Source organism: Rutidosis leptorrhynchoides, chromosome 11 (assembly GCF_046630445.1).
Source record: "Rutidosis leptorrhynchoides isolate AG116_Rl617_1_P2 chromosome 11, CSIRO_AGI_Rlap_v1, whole genome shotgun sequence".
In the NCBI taxonomy this organism is placed as follows: Eukaryota; Viridiplantae; Streptophyta; class Magnoliopsida; order Asterales; family Asteraceae; genus Rutidosis; species Rutidosis leptorrhynchoides.
Genome location: NC_092343.1, coordinates 291,606,569 through 291,619,370, shown reverse-complemented (window position 1 = coordinate 291,619,370; position 12,802 = coordinate 291,606,569). Strand labels below are relative to the sequence as shown.

Below are 12,802 nucleotides of genomic sequence, written 5' to 3'. Positions count from 1 at the left end.
GCAGTTCTATCTATAACTGCCGAATGGCAGTTTCATAATTTTTTTTTTTAACGGCCGGTTAGTTGGTTAAACGCACTCACCCGCGAAGGAGGAAACCCACTCTCGAATCCCCGAAGGGGAGTTGATTTTATCTGAGGTCCCACCCACCCAGAAGGTGGAATGGTGACTCAGCATTTGTGGGAAAACCTCCCCTCCCATGGATTCGAACCTGCACCACCTGGAGTGAATACAAGCCTGCACACATAGAATGGCCACCCAGGCAAGCCCGGATGGTTATGGCAGTTTCATAACTGCTAAAAAGGGTTCAAATCCAGGCTTTTTATTTTGGGTCAAACCGGGTCAAAATCGAATTTTAACACATTTTTATTTGGGGTTTTGATGTTCAAATGGGTTGAAGTTTTTAAAAAGGTGTCTTTTGGGTAAGAATATGTGGGATGAGATTGTAAAGTATTAGTAATTGAAAAGGTGAAGTGGGTTGAACTCTTTATAGGTGTCTGAATGGGTATTAATGAGTGGGGTGATAGAATGTGAATTCTCCAAAAATTGCAAGTAATGTGTGCTCTGTGTGTGATTTTGTGATACGTGTTAATTAAAAGATTGCTTAATTGTTGACTTCCGTGTTCTTCGGTTGATAAGGTGAGTTCATTGGGGGTAAATGGGCGGGAGTGGGTTGTGATTTGTTGGATTGCATAGGTGCAAGAGATGACATAGGGGAATTTTATAATTGAGAATTGTGCATTGTGTTAAAAGATAAAAGACTAGCAGGGGATAGTTCTCACGAGATAGACAATCTTATATTAAACAGTTTTTGAATTTGTTAACAAACGCATTAAATTTCTATCTGCAGCTCCACCTTCAGCCATAGCTTCCATAGCCATATTCTTCAATATCTCACATTTCTTCATTATCTCTACACCACCAATCACCTTCTCTAAACACCTTTTAATCTCTTCCCTCGTCACAACACCATCACAATCCGCCACCGCCTTCACCCCAATTTTCCAAACTTCATCCACCATCTTTGCATTAATCATCTGATCGGCTCGTTCCAGACACCCCACTAGCGGCACACCACTTACCAAACTCTCCATCACCGAGTTCCATCCACAATGACTCAGAAAACACCAAATCGCACCATGGTTTAAAACCTCCACCTGCGAACACCACCCCACTATCATCCCATCGTGTTCACTCGTTGTCCTAAACAACTCGTCATTGTAATCACGTATAACTAACAAAAAGGGATGACTATATTGAACTAGCCCTTGAAATATTTCCTCGTTTTGCACCTTGTTAAATTTCGACAAGCTCCCAAAACACCCGTATATCACGGATTTCTTAGGTTTCGTATCAAGCCATTTAAGACACTCTTCTCGTTCAGAGTTTGGAGTGATATCACAGTTCAATACTAATGGTCCGATGGACAAAATATTTATGTGATCATTCGGTATCGATTTTTTAACCTGTGTTTCTTCCAACTCTTTAAAAGTGTTGATTAGTGTGAATGAATTTTGGTTTTCTTCAAAGATTCGTATTTGTTGTTGAAACAGAGAACCTACTGCAGAGTTATATGCATTAGAGGGCTGCAAATATGCAGGAATATCACTATATTTTAACATAGGCAACCCTGGTATTTCTACTAAATCATTAGAATCAATTTGTGAATTTACCATTTCACTATCACTTTTAAAAAAATGATACACCATTGAAAAGGCAGCTGCTGATTGGAAAAATAAACATGCTGATGGCACCTGACATTCATGTGCCACCTCTGCCACCCATGGTAGGCAGAGACCATAGATTATGAAATCCATTTTTTCTCCCTTTTTGATCTTTGTTAACAAAAGGTTCTTGAAGTTAACTGACCCCACAAGCTTCATTATTTCAAAGTAGTTTGGTTTTCCATTTGCACCACCATCTTAGAAAGAATCGTATGATAGTCCAGGAAGGGAACAGTGTGTTTTGAGATTGTTTAGGCCGTTGAAGGTGGTTACGAAGGTGACTCGAGCACCGGTTCCGACTAGTTTGGTTGCGAGTCCGAGAGTTGGGTTGAGGTAGCCTTGAAAAGGAAGAAAAACAAGAAGGAAATGGGGTTTCTCCATAGTAATATCTTGTGTAGGTTAATATTGTCTCATATAGTATTTAGTGTTCTTTATATCAAGTTCTTAAAGATTTGGTGTAGTGAGTGGTAGGTCTTTCTATGGTACTATAACTTTAAAATTATGTGGGTAGTTAGTAGTAACGAGTGGAATGATGCCGCATGTTACGGTGGAAAATTGTTTGCAGTAATGGATGGATTTACTTTATAGTTTTACTCTTTTTTAAACCGGTGAAATAATTTCTTTTAGAAATCACTAGCAAGGAGCTAGAAGAGAATTATATGGAGACATTAATCAGTTGTTCCAGCTAATATCAACTCTACCACGAGTCTAATCACGTAAAAGAAATAAGACAAATCCAATCAAAGATAATGCTTCTAATCTGAGTGTTGAAAAGAATACTGTTCATATGCCTCTATAAAGTCCACAATGTAGTGGAGAAGATAGCATACATTTTTCCCTTAACATGATTAGAAGAGGTCCAACATCCGTACCAAGTCGAAAAGGAGTTAAACGATGACATAACAATATTAGTCCATGTGTGTATCTGACTCCAAGTAGAAGCAGTTATGTTGCACGTGAAAAATAGGAGATCGTTGGATTCAACTCCAAAATTACAAATCTAACATGATAGGGATTTGATCTGAAGACCCTTAGGCCTTAACCAATGAATTAAGATGGGTTGGGAGCCTGTTGAGATTTAATATCTGTTGGTACATGAATCCCCAGCCGTAGTTTATCTTTACGTTTAACACATTCGGTTATGTAATAATGTTTACTTGTGACTATTGATTATGTTTGTGATTGTGAGTACTTAATTTGTTAAATAATCAATATGTTAAACTGCACACACAGTCAACCGAGTGTGTGTACACACTCGACCGACTGTGTTACTCCGTCGACCGACTGAGAGACACACTCGACCGAGTGTGTCTGACCTGCAGTATATATACGGATTGAGACTTCTTGATTGAGATTGATCGTCTCATTTACCCTAGTCGACTGGTTTTCGTCTCCAAAGAACCCTAACACCATATACCACCGAAATATATCGTTTAGGCGTCGATCTAATCTAGTTCTAGTCCTAGGTTTGATCTATTCGATCCCGATACGACCCATATCTCGGTTTAACCCTATTCTAGTGAATTCCGCCTCTAGGATAGTTGGCAAGCGACCTAAGATCCGTGAATAAATGTCTACAAAGTGGTATCAGAGCTGGAGTCTCTGGTTTTGCTTGATCTAAATCGTTTTTGGGTCAAAAAGTTGGTGTTTTTGGTGTTTTAATCATTTAATCTCTTTTTCTACGTTATAGTTGGTGTTTTCGTTGTCAAAAGGTGTTTCTGGAGTCTTTTCCATTGTTCTCTACGTTTTGTTTTAGTGTTTTTCATCAAAAATCGATAGAAAATCGATTTTGATCTTGAAAACCCTAATAGTCGACCTACATCTGTCAAGAACACACTCGAACATGTGTGTCTTGACTACCGACCGTGTGAGTCCTTAGATCGACCGATTGAGGTAGTAAACCGACCGTGTGTCTTTCAGTTAAATCGTGTGAGTTTCCTTAAGTCAATCGGCCGTGTGAGTTCAGTCACTCGACCGTGTGAGATATTCAATCGACTGAGGGAGATAGACAGTCGGCCGTGTGAGTTGTAATACAAAAGGCTTACTGTGTAATGAAGTGCTGCCCAAATTTTGTCAGACAATCGACCGTGTTAGTCATATAATCGACCGTGTGTCTCAGACAATCAACCGTGTGTCTCATCCAATCGACCCTGCGTCTAAGACAATCGACCGTGTGTCATTAATCAGAAATTTCATTAATCTTGAATTTTATCCTAACTAATTTAAAATGTCGGACACTAATGAACAAGTAACAAACTAATACAGTGCATTGGTGATTGCTCCAGGACTACAAAAACTGTTACTAAATGAGAATGAGTCTGGAACTCCCAATAAAGTTCCTAAGCTTGACAATCTAAAGGACTTTTTAGATTGGAAGGCGCGTTTTATGATATATTCGAATGGTATAGATTCTAGACTATGGGAGTTTATTGAGACTGAGTTTGCATGGCCAAATGGGGCAGACGGTGAACCTAAAGAGACCGGTCAGTTCAATCCTGCTGAGCGTGAACAGTATAACTTGGAGTGTAAGTGCTACGCTCAACTTACTCAGGCACTGTCTCAGGAGATCTTCTCACAGTTCAAGAACAGAAATAAGACCTCGTATACCTTTGGCTTGTCTTCAATCAGCCACAGAAGGAACAGCCACTTACCGTGCCACTAAAGGTAAGGTGCTCAAAGATGAATGGAGAGTGTTTGCTGCTCTACCTTCCGAGTCTCTTGGACAAAATTTGGAGAGATATCGTCTGCTGGTTGCTGAAATGGCAGATTATGGAATTGATTTATCTGATGAGAAAGCAGTTAGTGTTTTGAAAGACGGTCTTCCTGAGAAATGGGACAATGAAATTGAAAAGATTCAGAATAGGTACATTGCATCAGGTCGTACGTTAACCTTGACAGCTTTTACTTCCAAGTTGATGAAAAAGGATATTCAGGTTGAGGCAAAGAGAAAGAGACTTGGTACTGTAGCTGGTTCGTCCATTATTGAGTCATCTTCGGGAAATCATGCTCCTTTGTAAACAGCTTACATTTCCACCAATGCATCACAGATCTCAGCTCCAGTATCAGATTCTGGTTATTTCAATGCTAAATCTCAAGCACAGAAATCAACTGCGAAACTGATTGATTCAAGCATTCTACAACAGACTCAATCGCCAGTGATTAAGACGGAAAATATCAAGAAAAGGCCTTTAGAATTGATTCAGGAGGATATAGATTTAGCTGCCATCGTTGTTAACTCTTACAATGATATGATAAGTGGGCAGATAATCAATGGTCATCTGGAGAATGAGGATTATGATCAGATTGATGAGGATGAGATTGAGAGAATGAACATCATGTTTGCTATGGGAAGTGTGGTGAGACGTGCTAGGAAGTATTTGAAAAGAACAAGTCAGAGTACTTTGAGTCTGAACCGCAATACTAAGTTTGGTTTTGATATGTCCAAAGTGAGATGCCATAATTGTGATGAACTTGGTCATTTCAAGAGGACATGCACAAGACCACCTAAGCCTGGTTTTCATAATCCTTTTCATAACACTTCAATTGAGGTGACTCCTGGACATGCTGGTCCGACAGTGAACAAAGAAGCAACTTCTAGTGGTCAATCCAAAGCTTTGACTACTACATATGCTGATGAAGTGTGTGATTGGTCGATCTCAGTTGATGCTGAAAAAGCTAACGTGGTTTTTGTTGGTAAGAGTGAAGCTGAAATAGAAGAAGAAAGGGTTATCAGAAGAAATGATGGTTGTATAGGTAAAGATGATCCTGCTTGCACATGCTTTGTCTGCAAATGTGATGCACGTATGAAAAGGGTTGAAACGGTAATGAAGATGTGTCTTAGAAAGAGAATTAGTGACAGGTTGTATGATAAGTTCCGCAAAGCCAAGGATCTATCTGATCTTGAATTCACAACTGACTCTTCAGATGACGATGAATCCTCAGGAATGAGTTGTCATACAGGAACCTGGTTTAGAAAAGAACTTGCACATTTGATCAAGGGTGATGTTGAAGGTGCTGATGAGAAGGTAGTCACGATGACAAGTTCGGATAATTCTGCTAAAGTGAAGGTTATGATGCTGATTATTCAGACAGTACGAGTTCAGAGTCAGAATCAGAATCAGATACAGATTTGCAGGATGGTAGAAAAGATTACGCGTTCATGGCTAACACATCCAGCAATGACAAGGTATGTAATGATTTAGATTCTTTATGTTTAAAATGTACTGATCTTGAACAGGAAATAGCTAAACTTAAATGTGTGGTCTCTAAGCTTAACGAGATACCTGCTACTTGTGAAACTTGTCAGAAACTTAGACTTGAAATTAAGAACTTGAGTTTAGAAAATCAGACACATAGGAAGAACTATGATGATGCTCTTTTCTACCTTAATAAGCAGAAAGAGTATGTTGATGTTATTAAGTCCTTAGAGAATCAGGTAGGTCATTTAAAATCAACTATTGTAGATGATGAGAAAGTGTTTCACCTGTATTTGAGCCAGATAAAAGCACTTAAGGCTGAAAAAGACTCATTCAAATTAAAATATGAGTCAGAAAAGGCTAGGATTGATAATTGGCAGAGAATGTCATACGTGACACAAACCTTGAAGCATCCCAAAAACAAAGGGATAGGCTAAAAAAAGGTTGCCCCACCGCTTTTAGGAGAGTTTATCAATAAACCTGTTGAGAAGCATAGGGATCCGGTTGTAGAACCAAAGTATGGTAAGCCTGAGAAAAATTCTGTAGAGAGTAAAAGTGAGTCTGGTGAGGGTAAAAAGACATTAGATGTTGTTTATGAGACGGAGTCCGACACTGATGTCGACACCGAAAAGGATGGTAAACCCTTTGTAGTTGTGACTAAACCAGTTACAATTTTGAAGAATCTAAATAATGAAGCGAATAGGAATGAAAGTCAAAAGACTGAGAAGAGGAGTGTTAGTAAGCCAAAACAATCTAGGAAGAAAAACACTCTGCACACCCCTGTTAAGTTTGTTAAGGATAGTAGTACTGTGAATTCTCAGATTGTTGATCCCAAAACTGATCTTCCACCAAAAGGTGAGGGTTCAAATTTAGGAAGGGTGATAAAATATATTCCGCCTAATCGTAGACAGACTGTTAAATAGCAAGTCACGTCACCTACTCCAGCTAGTCAACAGAATAAACCCCTTAGGAGACAGTACTCAACTTCTAGGTGTCAAGTGTTTAATGCTAATGGTTTTGATAATGTTAACTATTTCAATTGTGGGATGTTGGGACACAGGGCTATGAATTGCAAACCCATTCGACAGACACCACACAAGAAGATTGATCTTAGTTCCAAACGTACTTTTGATATAAGATCATCTTCACCTGTGTTTAAACCTACTTCTGTCAAATCAACTGAAACAAAAGTTTTTCAAACAAATGACTATTACAGGAAACCATTACCAAAAAATGTTGTTTGGAAACATAAATCAGAAGTGAAAGGTGTCCAAAATTCTAAAGGTCCTTCTGGATCTAAGGGACAATGGGTGGAATTGCCAGTGGTTGGCGTTGATGGGAAACCCACTGCCATTCGGGCATGGGTGGCCCTTTCTAACTAATCTCCTTATTTTTGTGTGCAGGTCACCTACAATCCTCGCTGCAGTACATGGATTGTTGATAGTGGGGCGTCCAGGCACATGACAGGGAACTTGTCCTTACTTTCTAATGTGAAAACAGTGGATGGAGGACCAGTTTCTTTTGCAGGTAGTGAAGGAGGTTTTATTACTGCGCAAGGGGTGATTGCTAATGAGAATGTCAGCTTTGATAAAGTCAATTTTGTGGAGCAAATGTCGAACAATTTGCTTTAAGTTTCACAGGTTGCTGACAAAATGTATACAGTTGCTTTTGATGATAAATTGTGTTATATCTTGAGAAAAGAATTCGTAATTCCTGAAGACATGATTCTGATGACTGCTCCTAGGTGCAAGGATCTCTATATCCTTGATATGCGTAAGGCTCATGTTAAAGTAGCTACAGGCCATCAGGCCTTCGTTTCTAAGGCTACTGAACAGGAGTCGATTATCTGGCACAAGCGTATGGGTCATCTGAGTCCAAGGAAGATGAATAATCTAGTTCACAATGGACTAGTTGATGGTGTTAATCTTAAGAGCTTTCATATTCCTGAAGGGTGTCTTCCGTGTAAGAAAGGGAAACAGACAAGAAAATCTCATGCATCCAAGAAGCATCATGTAACGACCATGGATTTTCCGACTTATATTATTAATATTTATGATTAATACTTGTGTGTTAATAAATGTATTCTTATACATTTTACTTATTACCGTATTTGACTTTCCATGTCCCGACTTGTCTTTGTGACACAAGCTTTTCACGAATAATATTTCGAATATTAATTACGTTCATAATTAATTATTATTAATTATTTCTAATTAACTAGTGTAAATAGTTAATTACTTGGGATTTTTACTAATTTGTTGCATATTTGAACATGGGCTTATATTATTGGACTTGGAAGCCCACCCTACATTACTTAATGGACTACTAGTATGCCCAATATTATGCTAATGATTCTTTAACGTTAAACAAGGATTAATTAGTTAAATGAGGAGAAAAAGTTGTTGCAAGCATGCATGACCAACTTTCCATGTATTTAACCTTATACCTCATTTTAGCATTCACCATCCTCCCACACTTGAAAGTTGAAAGTTGACTTCCTCTTTTGAACACCCTAAACTGTAACGACCCGGATTTTTACAATTGTTTTATACTTATGAGATTAATATTTACATAAATTAAACCTTACCAACATGATAAGCAATCCAAATTGTTGAGACTTGTGTTTTTGAAAAGAGTTTTACACAATGTTTGACCGTCCAATTTGACCGATGATATCACGAACTATATAACATACGATAATTATACGTTTGTGTATATATATGTATTTATATATATTTAACATGATCTAAGGATGGTTTAACATCTCATTGTGTACTAATGACAATGAGTTATAAGTATATTTTGAAACTACTAACTTAAGTTTTCAAAACGATAACTATACGTAACATTCTTTGATATATATATTTATAACCTATAATGCTTATACATGTATTGTATATATAATGTATCTAATCACTTTTTAAGGACTTAAATACATAAAACAATATAAGTATTTTCACAAAAGATAGCTATATTTGAATTCTCATTCCGTTTCCTCAAGATTTCTATACGTATATCTAGGGTATATGTACCCGTATCATACCCAGCTTCTATATGTATTTACTATTAGTATATACACATCAAATCAACATCCTAATCAACATTATTACTGCCCTAGATATGAGGTAACTAGGATTTGTCAAATAGCATGAATTATTAGTAAGAAAACAAAATTAGGAATCCTTTTCTTTCTTTATAAACTAAAAACATTTTTATGAATGAACACCATTTCTTCACTCCATTTTCTCATACCTACACCCTCATTTCTCTCTCAAAATACTCTTAACTTCATACTTGATCATCTCCAAGAATTTTCCCCATCATTTAGCTTCAATTACAAGCCTTAAACACCATAAGAAAACTCTTTCAAGAACATATCAAAATAACCACCCATTTGAAGAAGTATACTTCCAACCTTTTGATCTAACTCCACCACTCTTTGATTCCAAGATTTTTTCTTATCTCTTACAGTAACTTTGTCCAAGTAACTTGAGGTAGTAACCTTGTTCATAATCTTGTTCGATTCATAATTATATAGCTATCTTATTTTATGTTGTAAAATTTTAACAACAAGAACATAGTTTGAATGATTTCAAACTTGTTTGCAAACTAAATAGATCCTTCATACTTAGCTTTTAAAACACTTCAAGACCTGTAATATATCATAATGATATGCTAACTTAACAAGATATAACTTGGTTTTACAAAGAACACCTTAAAAACTGAATCTACGTCGTCGGAGTGCAACCGGGGGCTGTTTTGGGTTGGATAATTAAAAACCATCTTGAACTTTGAATTGGAAGTTCATGTTCTGGAAAAATGATATTTCTTATGAATATGTTAACACATAAAAATTTCATGGTTTAACTCAAAGTGTAAGTATTTTTAGAAAAATGATCATTAAATGTTGTTTTTATGATGGAAAATGATCACTTTCATAAGTTTTACCAAAGTTTGACCTATAACCTGTGATTTTGAATACAAACTAAGGTATTTTTAGTTCATATTCTTAAAATTTGACTCGATCCAAGGAAGTGGCAAGTTGAACCAACAAAAACGGAGTTGTAATGAAGAAACTACGACTAAAACAAGATTGGGTATCCGAAACTAGTTTAGCTACGAAAATATTTGGAGATAAAGTAAATTAATCATATCTTTTCTAATTAATATGATATTTTATATATAATTACTTATGATTTGATTTTATATATTTCAGGACCACCCGTAAACAACACGAGAAGATTAATCATAAGACCTCATGATTGTACGCAATACGTCATTTGACAACACGGTACTTTATGTACGCAACACGTCATTTGACAACATGGTACCATGGGTCGAGATTAATTCTGATCAATACGAATACGATGGGGTCTTTATTTATTTTGTTGAGCAACTAATTGTGGACCACTAACATCGGACTGCTAACTACGGACTAAAAAATATTAAAAGTATTATAAGTATATATATATATGTGTGTGTGTGTGTGTGTGTGTAACGATTACTTGAAAAGAAAATATGTTGATATATTATATATATATATATGGTTAGGTTCGTGATATCTATCGGAGACCAAGTCGAGTTAAATACCTTCAAGGCAAAAGTGAGTATATAGTCCCACTTTTAAACTCTAAATATTTCGGGATGAGAATACATGCATTTTATGATTTACGTTATGGACACAAGTGATTAAAAATATATATTCTACGTTGAGTTGTACCACTGGCATACTTCCTGGTAACTTGGTAACTACTATTTACATGAGGTATTGTAAACGCGAATCCTGTTGATAGATCTATCGGGCCTGACAACCCCAACTGGACTGGACGACCAGTATTCAATGGTTGCACAGTACTTCGTTTCGGTGACTACACTTGGTACGGTGTAGTAAGATTTCATAATAAAGGGAATATGCGACGTTGATTAAATGTTAAGTATGGTTATCAAGTGCTCAACAACTTAGAATATTTTGTATTAAAACGTTTATGTATATGAAATCTTGTGGTCTATATTTATAACGCTGCTAGCATTAAACCTATATCTCACCAACTTTATGTTGACGTTTAAAGCATGTTTATTCTCAGGTTCCTAGAAGTCTTCCGCTATTTGAATATATGTTAGAGAAACCATGTGCATGGAGTCATACATGTTTTATTCGAGGAAGCATTGCATTCACAAAATCATCACCGTGTATTTATTTTGACTGCATTGTCAACGGAAGTATTCTTGTAAACTGTTATTTACGGTGATTGTCTATATGTAGAAATCATCAGATGTCGAAAACATTAAATTTTAAATATTCATTTATGGTATATCTTTTCAAAAGAATGCAATGTTTATAAAACGTATCATATAGAGGTCAAATGCCTCGCGATGTAATCATATGTTATTGTATTCGTCCCTATGGATTGGGTCGGGTCGTTGCATGTGGTATCAGAGCGGTGGTCTTAGCGAACCAGGTCTGCATTAGTGTGTCTAACTGATAAGTCGTTAGGTTGCATTAGTGAGTCTGGACTTCGACCGTGTCTGCATGTCAAAATTTTGCTTATCATTTTGTGTCGAAAATCATCTACTTATCATCTGTAGGAAATTACCTGCTTATCATCTTAAGTCTAAACGCGTCTTACTGCATTCATTGCATGAATGGTGTATAGACAAAATTCATATCTTAGCGTATTTGCTAATTCATATCTACGCGTATCTGTTACTGTAAACTTTGTCTGACATATTCCGTAAATCCCTCCATAATCTATGAGATCTTTTGTTCTATATATGTGGATATTCTATATAATTAGAATACCACCCGATAGCCGGAAAATCATTTCATATCGGAAAAAATCCTTTATTCAATCATACGAAATGGAACTCGTCACTAGTTGAAGTCCCTCGGATTCCAATATGGAATACCACTCAAGCTCCGAAAGCAGTGTGACCGGAATGGATTAACCAATCAGTCATCATCTATTTTGGATGGATTGGGGATGGGTTCGTAGCCTCCTCAATCATTGGAGACAAGAAGAAGTTGATCTCTTCCATCCACCAAATTGCCCTCTTGATGATGAACCTGAAGCACTTACCGGCGAACCTGTTCGAGAAACCATTTTCTCTCTCATTTCCAGAGTATCTCGTCATGATTATATACTACATCAAATTCTAGATTTTATTTATTCGGTCGTCCGAACCGACAATCACCCCGATGTAATAGAAGAAGTCAACGAGCTTCGCACTCAGGTAGTGGCTTTGGAGAATACGGTACGAAGGTTACAAACACCATCAGCAGCATCAGCAGTATAACCAGTACCGTCAATAACATTAACATCGCATGCCTCAATACCCTAAGCACCAGCAGCATCACCAGCATCAACGTTATCACCATCATCGACATCAACAGGATCATTACCACCACCAACAATCACATCCGCATCACACGCCTCAATATCACCATTCGTACCTCAGATATCAACGTCACACGCACCATAGATACCAAGAAGTACCAACAACAATAAACGATGAAGTATTGATTCATAACTTCATCGGAGAAACATTCTATGGTGATTATGTAATCTCTAAAGACATAGAGATTACCTATTTCTGCCTTAACAATAAATCAGATGAGTGGACAAAAATGATAAAAGGAAGAGTAGAAACCCCGACAAGAATGATGCGTAAGGTACAAGCTAGACTTGTTTTACCAACAGCATCAGCAGTACCCTTAGCCTCACCAACACAGTCAGTGCTGTCAACATCGTTAGAATCGTCAGCAACTTTAACATCACAAGCTCAACCAGTTCAAGAATCACCGTGGACATCATCAATAACGCGTATATTGCATCAACGAGTTATGAAGTATTAACTCATTCTTCTGAAGAATTTATATAAATATTT

General features: G+C 37.0%; 1 pseudogene; it reads right to left on the bottom strand.

The window, feature by feature from the left end:
* Positions 1 to 797: 797 nt before the first annotated feature.
* On the bottom strand, positions 798 to 2,102 carry LOC139875573 (phloretin 4'-O-glucosyltransferase-like; annotated as a pseudogene).
* Positions 2,103 to 12,802: the final 10,700 nt, after the last annotated feature.